We start from the raw sequence: 12,923 nt of genomic DNA on the forward strand, positions 1-12,923 counted from the left end.
TTAGATTATTCCAGGAGACTAACCTGGGTACTGGTTACAAATGCAGATTTTCTTTTTTGCCCCATTTCCCAGGGATTTGAAAAAGAGCCTGTGTTTTTATCCAGTGCATGCTTTGCTCTTCATGCTCAGCCATTACTTATGTCTAAGATAAAACTAGAGCTTGGACTTCCTGGCCCCAGTTCATCTTTGAGGACTTAGCTCTAAAATACCCTACTGATTTTGCAGTTGTGTGGGGAGGTTTGAAAGAAGGAAATTATTTGAAAGATAAGTGAAGAGGTACAAGCTAGCTGGAAGAAATTCACTGAAGGATTACCTTCTATCCCTTTTCTCATTAAAAAACCAAGAATTTCATCCCAAATGCTCAACAGGCTTCTATTCTGCCACTGACCAGAGCTTTCTGGTGAGCAAGACTGGCTCATTGTTCTCTGTCATGAGAAAGAGAGCCAAGTCTCTGAGAAAAGAACTGTCCCAGATAAGCAGGAAGAATCCTCTTCCCAGAGCCAGTTCCAACACCTCCATTTCCTTTGGGCCAAATGCTCATTTGATTAACCAGAATCATTGGCGGCCAAAAGCAGAAAGGAGAATCCATCTTGTCACTCTAACATGGGGTGAAGCTGTTCTCAAACCATCAGTCTCTGGCAAATAAGATGGCTCTGTTGTAACCACACAGTGTTTTCCTCGTTAATCCAAAGAATGAAACAGAAAAACAAAAACAAAACAAAAAAATGGTGCCTTCTACCATATAAACTGGAACTTCTTTCATCCATTGAATGACATGGTTTCTCGCTTCTTCCTTTCACCATGGGGACAGGGTGGAGTCCACATTCCCTGAAGGAACCCAAGGTCCTGACATTCATGGTGAACAAACTGCAGCCTCTAGAATGCATTTCCAATTAACACACACAAAGCATTTCCTACTGTCTCTTAAATTATGGTTCTATATTGATCCCTGCCAGCACACCCCTCCTCTCTCCCACTTCCCCCATCCTGATCCCCACTCCCCCTTTAATCATTTACAGAAGTGTTTCCGTTTTATTTCTTACATTTTCAGAACCAACTTTGTTATAAGAAGAATGTAATTGTTGCTAACATTTTGATTTCCCTGTTCAGTGAGATTTACATGACACTGAGGTTTTGGGATATAATTCCTCATTTGTTTGCAAGCTTTTTGCTGATGGGCCTTTAATCTGTGCAGCATTTCATTATTGTCCGATTTACTGCGGCCTCAACAAAAGAAAAGCCTTTCAAGTATGAACTTTTTCCCCTCTCCCTTCCACCACTCCCACTTTTCTCTCTGTGTTGTACTAAGTCCCCCACCCTTCTCCTTCTTCTATCTCTCCTCCCCCTCCCTACACCCTGTCTTGTTTTCTCCTCCTATTTTTGAGTTTCAGTGTTCACATCTGATGACAACATACTGGCTTTGTCCTTCACCACACCTTAATCCTTCAGAGCTGCTATTAGAGAACTGCTATCTAAGCAGTGAGGGAACTCCTTCAGTTGCAAGAATATATTGGGGATCAAAAGTTATATTGGCCTCAGAAGTCCCCTGGAGCCCTGAGACTGTGATTTGCAGGGACCTGACCCTGAGTCTTTTGAAAAATGAAAGTCCCTTGGCTTCCTAAGGGACTAGTCAGTGCAATCTAAAGGATATGATTTTTGCATAGTAATTGCAGGAGATATGTGAACTCTCTCTCTCTCTCTCTCTCTCTCTCTCTCTCTCTCTCTCTCTCTGTGTGTGTGTGTGTGTGTGTGTGTGTTACTCTCTTCCCTTGACCCTCTTCTTCTCATCTCCATATCAACATATCAGTCCCTTGGAAGGCAAATACCCACAAAATATTGGTCTTAGTGGATTTCCACAAAATGGAAGATTACTCTTTAACTCCACCCACATTTAATATGAGGGCTCTTTCTCCTTTTAACTCTTCTAATATTCATTTTCTTAGTGTTTTAGAGAACTTTTTTCTTCATTCTAGCTCATCTGCTCTTGTATGCCACATTTTTCTCTCCTCTAACTTTCCCTGTAGACAATACCTATCCTATAACCTTCCCTCTGCATTCTCACTTGTTAAAAATTTGTCCATTCATTGTGGCTTAAGCATCCTGTGTCTTCAGAGTCCAGGTTTTGGTAGTGTGACTGAAGCATTAAGAGGTTAATGTGAGACATTTTTATCTTTTAATCAAGGCAGACAGATGATTTATATTTGAGCCCTGAAGAAAAATGGTATGTGGGGGAAATCTAGATTCATAGAAAGCTTAACAAGACATTATGAACAGCCAGGGAGTACTTAAGTCTCCTCACGTTACAACTTGCCTTCAAAAGTCAAAGAGCATTTTGCCTTCCCTTATTCAACATGTGAGGGAAAGATCATTCTTGTGGCTCTAGATCTCCAATAAGTAGCCACAGAAGGAGAGACCGGCACTCCCCATGGAAGTGGAGTGGCACTCCACTTGGAAACCCTTTTGCCATAGTTCTCTTTTGCTTTTTTAGGACCTTACCATTCTTATTTCCTCTTTGTAAGTTAAAAGTTGAAGAGTGCCTTGACTAGTTTGTCCTTATTGAGATGCTCACTGGCTGTTTGACTTGTAATTTTGCTAGATTTATATTGACTTCTCGGCTTCAGAAACTTGAACATGAGTGGGTTCATATTTTGTTTTCAACTCTTGAAAGACTTGTGTTAACTTATAGAATCTAGGGCAAGATGGCTGAATAGCAGATTCCAGAAACTAAGAAAATTAGAAATGATGTTCCTCTGTTGTGAGATTTTGATTGGCTCAAGGAAGCCCATACATTTACATCTTGACTTAGATTCTGCCCAGCATTTAGGTGAGAAGAACCACCCAAATTAGCTTTGAAAAATTGCCTGCATTCCTTCATCAAAATTTGGAGTCTAATTCCTCTTCTCTTCAAGTTGGGCCAGGCTTTGCGATTGCTTTGATACATATGATGTGGCATATATTAGGCTTCATGGCTTCAAGGGCTGAGTCCGACAAAACTAATTGGTTGTGCCTGGTTCTTTCTCTCAGCACACCCTCCTTGGAACCCAGACACCACTTTCTGAGCAGCTACATGAAGAGAGCACTTGGTGGGCTTTGGCCATGGCTCCATCTGATATCTTAGCTGATAGCATCAACAATGAAGGAGTCATCAGGTGATATTCTGTCTTCCATCTGTCCCAACTGATGTTGAGTGGAGTAGAGATGAGCTGTTTCCATTCCGACCCATGAATGTTCCAGATTTAAGAGGAAAACAAATGTTATTTCAGACTTATAAGTTTGGAGTGATGTCACACATTAGTAACTGGAACACCGTTTTGTTTTTTTTGTATCCTTCTTCCCAGTATGTACAAATACTCATAATTTCTAAAATTCCTGATTTTGATCTAAGACCCTCATTCCTGAGCATTCTGGTTTGAAGATGGCCAGCTTTCATGAATGCATCTTCTGGAACAAGTCCTGATCTGATTGCTGCTAGATATTTGAGAATAAGTTACTCACCACTTCTTTACTATGTAGCCTGAGATAACTGAATCACAGAAATCCCTGTCTGGTCACAGAAGGCCATGATCTTGGGAATGATGAGGTAGAAATGACCTGTGAAGACCTAAAAGGTGTATAATTGTCCTCTACTACATGACAATATGAAATTAACTCAGAATTCTAGACGTCTACCTGGTCCATTTAAAGTGGGGATCTGAGTGGTATTTCTCCCTTTGCTGTAGACCAGAGAGAACTTGTTACCAAGTAAAGAAAATCCATGACAAGAATTCTTGTCCAGAGAGGGACTGCTTCTTAGTCAGTTTCTTCTGAGAAACAATGAACTGGCTTTAAAAGGGGGAAGGAGCAGGCCAAAGTATGTTGTGAAACCAAAAGCAAAAGGAGAGCCAAAAAGAAGATGGGAAAAATAGTAAAAAAAATGTTGAAACTCTTTTAAAAGCCCAAACTGACTGGCAATTCTGAAAGTGTAGCGTGTGATGATATCACTTCATAAAGACTTTTTTCCTGAACATAAAGACTTTCATCCTGACTACAACCATACCCTCTTCCCTTCCTCAGTTAGCCAAGGTGAAGAATTATCCATAGGGGCTGGCAGACACTTCTGGTCTCCCTCAAGTCTGGGGTCTTTCTCCCATAATAGCAACACTGAGGGTTGTGGATGGTCTTCATTTACTAGCCTTCACATGTCACATCTTTAGCTTCACTGTAGGGACTTCTTTTATTGGACAGTTTGAGCTCGAAGGTTTCCCTAACAGAAACCCTCTTGCCACTTCCAAGTTGCCCTTGACTCCTCGGTGCGGCTGTGTCTGGTGCTTCAATCACAGAGGCGTCTGGGTTCCTGAAGTTCATTTAACATGCTTTTCTTTTCTGTGTATTTGGTTCCCATGAATCGATTTTTTTTTTTTTGGTACCAGGGATCGAACTCGGTACCCTGTGCTCACAAGGCAGGCAGCGGAACCACTGAGCTAAATCCCCGGCCCACCATGAGTCAATTTTTAATGATCTAGATTTTTTAATTGGATCCTCCACCCGTTGTATCTGTCCTTTTCAGTACCCATCATGTGAGTCCTTACCAGTTGTCTGGTTCCAAAGTGTTTTTTCTTTATGATCCCTCTGCTGGGCTTAATAGGTGCTGTCTCAGTAAAAGGGATGAGTGAATACAGATAAAAAAAACAATAGGAAAAATTAATACATGTCCATGGTTTAAAAAAGATACATATAATATATATATGAATATAGTCTCTGCACGTTACAGAGGGTTATCTTCTGGAGGGATGCTGGGTAGAGACTTGGCATAGACATGGAGAGATGTTTTTCAATATAACTTTTCATTCCTTTTCAGTTTTGAACCATGGTAATGTATTCGCTAAATAATTAATGGAAAACCTTGAAAGGGTATATAATGAGGTGACCAGTATTATTTGTGTGTGAGTGTGTGTGTGTGCGTGTGCATGTGTGTGAATCATTCCAAGGCTATTCTGTAACAATGCAACTATGTACAAATGGAGAGTATGTGGATGGTTGGAAAGAGTATAAGATGTCTAGTGCCCAAATGGTCACAAATGACATCTACCATCTTGGATCTTAGGTTATTTTCCTTTTTAACCATATATTTTGGAGATCAGTTTTTATAACCTTGCTCATAGCTACCTCAGTCTTATAATGATGGCATTTTTCTTACTGTATGGAAGTGTCACTATTTAGTCCCTCATTACTGAACTTTCTGGTTTTTCCACACACCAATCAAAGTAAATTGCAAAGGTAATCTTTTCTCTACCCTCACCTGTAAACTGTCAGGGGCCATACCCATGCTTTATTCTTCCTTTTCCTTGCCAACAAATCTGCATCAGACCAGGAAGCATATTACAAGACCACTAGTTTGCATTGATTATTGAATGTCATTGGTGGTGTTTAGAGACTTGAACTTCTTTTTCTCTGAGGCTAGTTAGCCAAAAATTGCAGTTCACTGCATAGGCAAATCTAGAATTCATCTAAATGATTTCTTGAAATGAAAATTTAGCAGAATCAAAACCTTTCTAAAAATAAGGTTCCTTATCTGTGGAGAGAAAAGGAATGGCCATTCAGTCTTTGGTATTCATAAATAAATAAAAACTAGTGCTTTAAATACAGTAGGGAGGCAGCAAACACATGTGTTTATTCTTAGTATATTCTTATCTCTTTCATTGTGTCAGTTCCTGGAAATGCTTGAGTTTTGACAAGTGGCTTGGGGATTTGGGTGAATTTCTTTGTATAATTAGGAGATTTGAAGTAGGGGAGAGTGGAATAGTGGAAATGTAATTTTGATGATGAAACAACTTGCAAAGGGCGGTTATCTAGTACACAGCCCATCTCAATTGGACATGCCCACATAGACTTGGGAAGTAAGAGTGAAATGCTCAGAGGTCATCTGAGCAGGATGTGGGATTGCTGCTCATACAGAAGTGACTACAGGCTTGGGAAAGCACATCAGAGTCAACTAGGGAGATTGCAAATAGTGTTGATCTCCTCCACATTGTGATAGACCCTCTCCCTTTATTAATAATCTCTAGAATTTCCACTATGATGAGCCACTATTATTAAATGGCCTCTGTCTTATTCCTTAAGGGTGTGGAAAAGGAATAAAGGGAGAGCACTTTTACAGACAGCTAAGTAGTATACTTATGGGGCCTATGACTTAATAATACAACTTTTTCTCTATAGTAGTCTTTGTTCTTTTAGGACTCTACTTAGATCTACATTGTTATCTGAATCCTTTATTTTTGGTACTCTTCCTTCTCTATGCCTTTGTTTTTGGTGTTTCTTTGGCCTTTAGTGCCTTTTCTTCCAGGCTTTGATATTTCCTTTTTGAACTTTTCTCTGCTCCTCCTTTTTGTACCTAAGAATGAGAGCCAGCACCCATGTGGTGCTTAGGCTGTAGCCCATGGGGTGGGATTCAGCCCAGACTTGTTTCTTTTGATCTCTAAGATCATTTGGTTTGGATGGGTTTCTTGTGCCCCTTCCTGCAACTCCTAACCTGGGTTCTCCCTCATAATGGAAGGGTTGGAAGAGAGCCATGCTGAAATGTCAACAGCTATATGTAATACCTACCTCTGTACCTGTTAATGCCTTGACTTTAGGTTATGGTATGCAAAGATGGCTGAGCATCTTTGTAGAGTCTGTCTTCTGGTGATGCACCCCTAGCATCTATTCTGAGCCCATTCTGTTTCCTTCTTGCTCTGGCTACTCCCATAAATACAGTCCTCACACTGGTCCTGTGTCTGAGGATGTCTTCCCCACCCAGCCTCAACACCCACTTCCTGTCTTCTATGAAATGTTCTCAAATCTTTGGGACCAATGTCAACTATTACCTTTTCTATGAAGGCTTTCTCATGGGGAAAAGGTACATGCACAGAAATGCACACAGTGAAAAGTAAGAATTCTCCCTACATTTGCCACTCCTCAGAGGTAAACATTCGGAGCTATTTCTATTTTTTCAGCTTCTGATGATTATCTTCATAAGTATAAAACCATGTTTTAATATCCATTAAAAACTGAAAAATCTCAAATAGCATCTTTTAATACCATTTTTGCTGAGAAATCTAGCTTATTCTTAGCACCATCCCCTCCATTAGGAGTATTTATTATTTTAAGCAATACATTAAAATCTGTAGTTCTCCAATGAAAAACATTAGAAAATGTCTTTATTTCCTTAGTATTTAAGGAGATTGACTGTCCAATCATTTCCCTCCACCTTTTCTCTGACCTACTCCACCTTTTGGTATCACTGTCTTTTCAAAAGTTCCAAGTTTATAATGTTTACATGTCATTTTGTAGTCATAAAGCCTTTTCAACTTTTCAACAGATATGTGAAGATTGGAAACCAATAAATGATATTTGTAAAACATTTATTTCCTCTAGATTTGTTAGTATACCTGGACCTGAAGAGATTGAAGTTGTATGTTTTCATTTAAAAGAATGAAAAACTGCTTCAAAGGTCAAAATCAAATTGATGCTCTTTGTAGACTCCTTTAATTATTCAAAATTGTGCTATAGGTGATGATAAAAAGGGAGAAAAAATGAGTATAGAACCCTGTATTGTTTCTAAAATTGTTAACTGAAATAGAAGTATACAGTTGTGATAGATGTGGTGTCAACTTGAATAAGAAACACCTGTCAGATCAGTTTGGTACAGTTCTGGGTGTGTTTGGATGATTGACTTACTGAAGAGAGAAGACCCACTGTAGATGTGGGTGACACCAACCAATAGGCTTGTAACCTTGATGGACTAAAAAGAGAATGAAAAAAAAGTCTCATTTTTGTTTCTTTGGAGGAGGTCCAGTCTTCACCATTGCCTTTGGACATTCATCTCCATGTTTCCAGAGCAGACTCTTTAGCCTTCCAGTGCAGCCCCTTTAGCTTTCTGATTCAGACTCACACAGGACTCTAGTGAGCTGCAGGAATTGGACTTTTGACTGCAGACTCCTGCTCTCCAGTACACAGATGGCCCTTTTGCATTCTTCCACCTCTCAAGGGGGCACTGATATATATATATATATATATATATTTCTGTATTTATATATATTCTGTTTCTCTATAGTGAACCCTAGCTGATACAATATTATAGAAAATAGTCCAGCACAAAGGTCACTCATATTTGCTCTTCAATAGATTATGAGAAAAGAAGAAAAGATAAGAAAAGAAAAAGAAAAATGATGAGCAGCAAATGGGATGGTGTATGAGAACAAAGCCTTAGGTATCACTCAAAATATCTAGACATAATGGAGTTTGAAGGCTAGGAAACATCTTCCCCACCTCTTGCAGAGTTTCAGCTGAAAAGGACTAATCTGGTGGTGACCACATCATAGTAAAATTGATGGGCCACCTGGTTTGGGAGAAGGAGGCCTGGATTTTTCTCTCTCATTCTGCCCTGGTTTCCTGGGTGGCACAGATAGGATGTAGATCTAGGTATGGGAAGTTGGCTAAGAAGCTGAAAAGCTATTCACTGAGGGCAGTGGGAGTGGATTTCTGAAGATGGCTAAAGAGGCCTGGTAGCATTGGAATAAATTTCCTTGACTAGAACCACAGGAAGATTCAGGCAGCCCTGAACACCGTTCCCTGTGCCAGTAGAAGCCAAGGTAGAGTCGAAAACAGAGGGCTACCAGGCTGTAGCCAAAGTGAAAGAGCGGTTAGGCTATAAATTGCGTCAGCCATGGCCCTCAATAGCCAATGTCAGAAGATTGTCAGGATAGAATAGTCTTCCTAAAGAGTCCTGTTTTCCAGCACTGATCAGAGGGGATCATGTGAATGGAAGGAACTCTTCTGTCCTTATTGCCTTGAAGACACAGTAATTTATTCTCTTATGTTAAGAAAGCATATTGGGAAAGAAAGGATGAGAGAACAGTAAAGACTGAAAACTTGAGCATTTTATCTAAAAGCATTGTTGTAATTATGGCATTTGACTGAAATTATCCAATTAGATTGAATTTACTTTTCTTCTCTTAACACATCTGGACATCTGGGGAGGATCGTATCTGATACAGAGATATGAAGAAGCCACACTTCCTCTGCACACCTGGTTGTAGTATGTCTCCAACCCCAAGAGGTCCAGGCTGTTATTAGATATCATTTTTTTTATAACCACCCAGAGTAGAAATATCTGGCAAACATCCTCTGGCCTAGGAAAGCCTGTACCGTCTTATGAAAAGTTGGAGATTATTCACAGTCATGGGAGACAGGGAGTGGCTGAATCCTTGAAATTTCTCACAATAATTTAAATATCTCATTTTTGCTGAGTGTTGATCACTGACCAAACTTTCCAGTTGCATGGAGGTTGCCAAATGGACTGATTTGAACTGTATCTCTTTTTATTGTTCCTGTCAGAGAAATGATGAATCTATGAAATAAGGAAACATGATCTTGAGCTCTTTTTGATTGCTGGATGGGCAAGCTGGGGTGATTCTCTGAGTTACTCTAATATGGCCCAAGGGAATTATCTCTGGGTATCCCCCACCTTCCTCTGAGGTCTTTAGTGTCTTACTTTCGGGAGCATCTACAAGAAAACCAAAGTCCCCTCAAGCCTGCAAGGCTTGCCCACACTTGCCTCCGTCTTCATTTCGCATCTCTCTGTGCTGTTGTCTTCTGTCTCACTCACTAAGCACCAGATGCTCTATTTTGTGTCAACATAGTTAAAAAAATCAAATCATCTCATTCTTTAAAAATACTAAGCTCTTTTTTGCCCCTGAAGAACTTGATAATGTGAAATAGGAAGAAACTGTTCAAAAGGAAAGGGGAACTGAGTGGGGTGAGAGGGAAGGGAAAAGAAAAAAAGGAACAAATGGAAACACAGTTTTCATAAAGAATAAGGGGAAGAGGGGCTGAAGGGAGGGGATGGGATTGGGGAAAATAAAGAGGAATCAAGATATACTATGTACAGGTAAAAATTCCCTATGATGCATGTGATCATTATGTATATCTAAGTTGTACTAATAAAATTAATAAATAAAAAAATTAACTTGACCCTGATTTCTTCTCAAAATCCTCTTCACTCCTCTTTCCATAGTTATCTCCTTGACAGCCTCAACATCTCAATTTAAATTTCTTCCCCAAAGAAAGAATCTTAATCTTCTGTGAACTTCTGTGACTCTGTCCCCATTATGGTCTTTTATGGAACTCTAGTTATTGACTTCATAGGGATTTATCACAAATTTCAACAACTCTATTTATTGGTTTTCTCTTTTCTTGACTTCCACACTAGAAAATAATCTCTGATGGGCCCACCTATGTCTTGCTGATCATTGTGTCTCCATCAAATAGCATAGGGCTGAGCAGGTCCTTCATTCTCAATAAGTAACTGTTGGATGAGTGAAGTGGCAGACATCATTTAATGCTCTGAGCTTAGTTTAGACATGTGGCAGCCAAAGAGAGGAAGAGGACAAATCACTCCACATATCTGTAAACCGAGCAGTGGTCTTTAAGGAACCTGGGCCTTGATTGTCCTCATAGATTAAATCAGGTGGACATGGCAAGCTTCCTCATGGTAGAGAGAGGGTTAAAACTAAGGAGAAAAAAAGAAAAGACAAATTAAATTTATTCAAAGCAAAATAGATATTCCTCCTCAAATCTACTTTGTTTCCATGAGGAAAAGGGGGAACAGGAGCAGTGGAGGAGAAGAAAGGACCAAAGTCCAAATGACTACTCTTCAACTTCTTATTTTTTCTTCACTGCACTTCAAAACCTTAACTCAAGGCTACACACAGGGTGTTTCCATCTCCAGAAAATCACCCTCTGCTATTGGAACCTTATCTTCCTCCTGATGACCATGCTTGGATTCCTTGGCTCTTATTTTTCTTTTTGGTAGCCATTTCAGAAGTCATCATTTTTCTTCTATCCCCTAAGTACATTCACTCACAGCTGATCACCCCCGAGTTCAACTTTCCTGTTTTTATACTCAGAGTAGATCTGGAGCTATACAATTCAGTTTGGTGTTATAAGAGAAAAAGAACTTTCCACCCACTAAAATGTTGTTTGCTATATTTTCTGTTGCTTGCAGCCAAATACTTGTCTGAACTTCCTGGACAATTTGATGGTTTTAAATTTATTTTTTATTATTTATTTTTTATTGAGAATTAATACTTGTACATCTTTATGGGGTACATCATGGTAAGTAAAAATTGGAGTAATAAATATTTCCATCTCTTCAAGAATTAATCATTTTTATGTGTTGGGAATCTCATGCTCTTCTAGTCACTTTGAAAAATATCATAGATTGGTTTAACTTATCTTTTCCCTTCTATACTAAAGAAGAACCAGAAATAATTCTTCTGCCTTGTTTCGGTACCTCTTATCACACCTTTTACATTCCTCTTCCCCCTGCCCTTTGCAGTCTCTGGAGATGGACTTACTGGTCTCCAATGGTATTTATTTTTCTTTGTCTGGCTTGCTTAACTTAATAGAATGACCTCCATTTTCATCCAGGTTGCTACAAATGATAGGATTCTTTTCATTTTTATGGCTGAGTAATATTCCATTATAGGAAGTTGCAGGACACAAAATCAGTATATAAGAAAGTGATATTGTAGACCGCAATAACAGAGTTCTGAAAAGGAAATTAAGAAAGCAATCCTATTCACAACACCTATAAAAATTATTTAGGAACAAATTTAACCAAGGAAGTTAAGGTTCTCTGCACTGAAAATTATGAAATATTGATGAAAGACATTATAGAGAACATAAAAAATTAGAAAGATTCTGTGATCATGTATTTGAAGAATCAATACTGTTAAAATGACCATACTACCCAAAGTGATCTATAGATTCAATGCAATTTCCATTTGGTTTTCCATGTTGCTATGCTGTAGCTGCTAATATTTCCACATACATTTTCCATATTTTATAAGACTACTAGATTTGGAAGGGCCCTTGGATACTAACACCAGTTTCCTACTTTTGTATATGGGAAAACTAAAATACACAGAGATAAAGTAGTAGGGGGGATAGTGAGTCAGCGGGGCCTGGAGCCCAGAAGCTTGAAAGTTACTGCAGCATTCCAAGCCATCTTCTTACCTTCTTGACTCAAAATTATAATAAAGGTGGAGGGTGTGAAAAGAGTCCTTTATGTTGCCATTGTGGATGCACACTGAGCGTTCCCATGTGCCTCGAGGCTCTGTGCATCTTGTGGAAAGACAGACCCTGGAAACACGGGCAGCCATCACCACCTGGGACAGTGGGGCGGCCCCAGGCACTTACACTGTGTTTTTCTGTCTGCTTCTCTAAATTATTTTCCTGGAGACAGATTCAGCCCTGTTCAGTGTCCCAAAGCAGCATTCAGAGATGAGCTTGGTGGCCACACATGTACAAGCCCCGTGAACACATGCTAATTAAGTACAAGAGGCACATGCAGGGAACATGCAGCTCACCGGCTGCCCATTTCTCTTTGTCTCCCTCTCTTAATCTTGAGCATAGGTCCCATTCAAATGTTCAGGATCTTACATTTCTTTGTACTCATCTATTTTTGTATTTTATGATGAAATAAACAAAATTTCACAACAAGATAAGAGAATAACAATAGTTAACATACTGTGTATTGTTATCTTCCAAGTAGTTACTCAGAGTACAAGACAGCCACAAAAAATTTTCACTTACAAAAAAGAAGCAAACGTATTAGCAAAAACTTTCTTTTCAATGATCTAAAAGAATCTAGTAGTACAAATGAAACAAATTACCATATATACTAAAATGTTTTTGAAACAATGGAATGTCTTACTTTTCTTACTTCTGTTTTTGTCTGTGTTGCATCTTAGCCCCATCCATGTCTGTGAACACTGAAGATCTTACTAGTTCTCTTTTTATAAATCTCAGCACCAGATCAAGCCATTGCTAGTACTTTATCCTCTGTGGGGAAGGTGCTTCCTCCGGTTCCTCCTTTGGCTGCTGCTGTTGACATTCCCTTC

The 12,923-nt window shown here is 39.3% G+C and overlaps 1 long non-coding RNA gene across 3 annotated transcripts in view; it reads left to right on the plus strand.

Annotated features, from left to right (window-relative positions):
* The window catches only part of LOC110345740 (uncharacterized), a 266,701-nt gene that overhangs the window by 185,476 nt on the left and 68,302 nt on the right, over nucleotides 1-12,923 (plus strand). Inside the window, exon 1 of one of the 3 annotated variants that reach the window (XR_015449155.1) lies at nucleotides 3,030-3,149. The exons of the other annotated variants lie outside the window; for them this stretch is intronic. This is a non-coding gene — a long non-coding RNA (uncharacterized LOC110345740). Of the gene's footprint in view, nucleotides 1-3,029; nucleotides 3,150-12,923 lie in introns of those variants that run through there. 3 annotated transcript variants of the gene reach the window in all.

The sequence above is a fragment of the Heterocephalus glaber genome, unplaced genomic scaffold (assembly GCF_053883595.1).
Source record: "Heterocephalus glaber isolate CG9 unplaced genomic scaffold, H.glaber_assembly_v1.0 deba00000621, whole genome shotgun sequence".
NCBI classification, from domain to species: Eukaryota; Metazoa; Chordata; class Mammalia; order Rodentia; family Bathyergidae; genus Heterocephalus; species Heterocephalus glaber.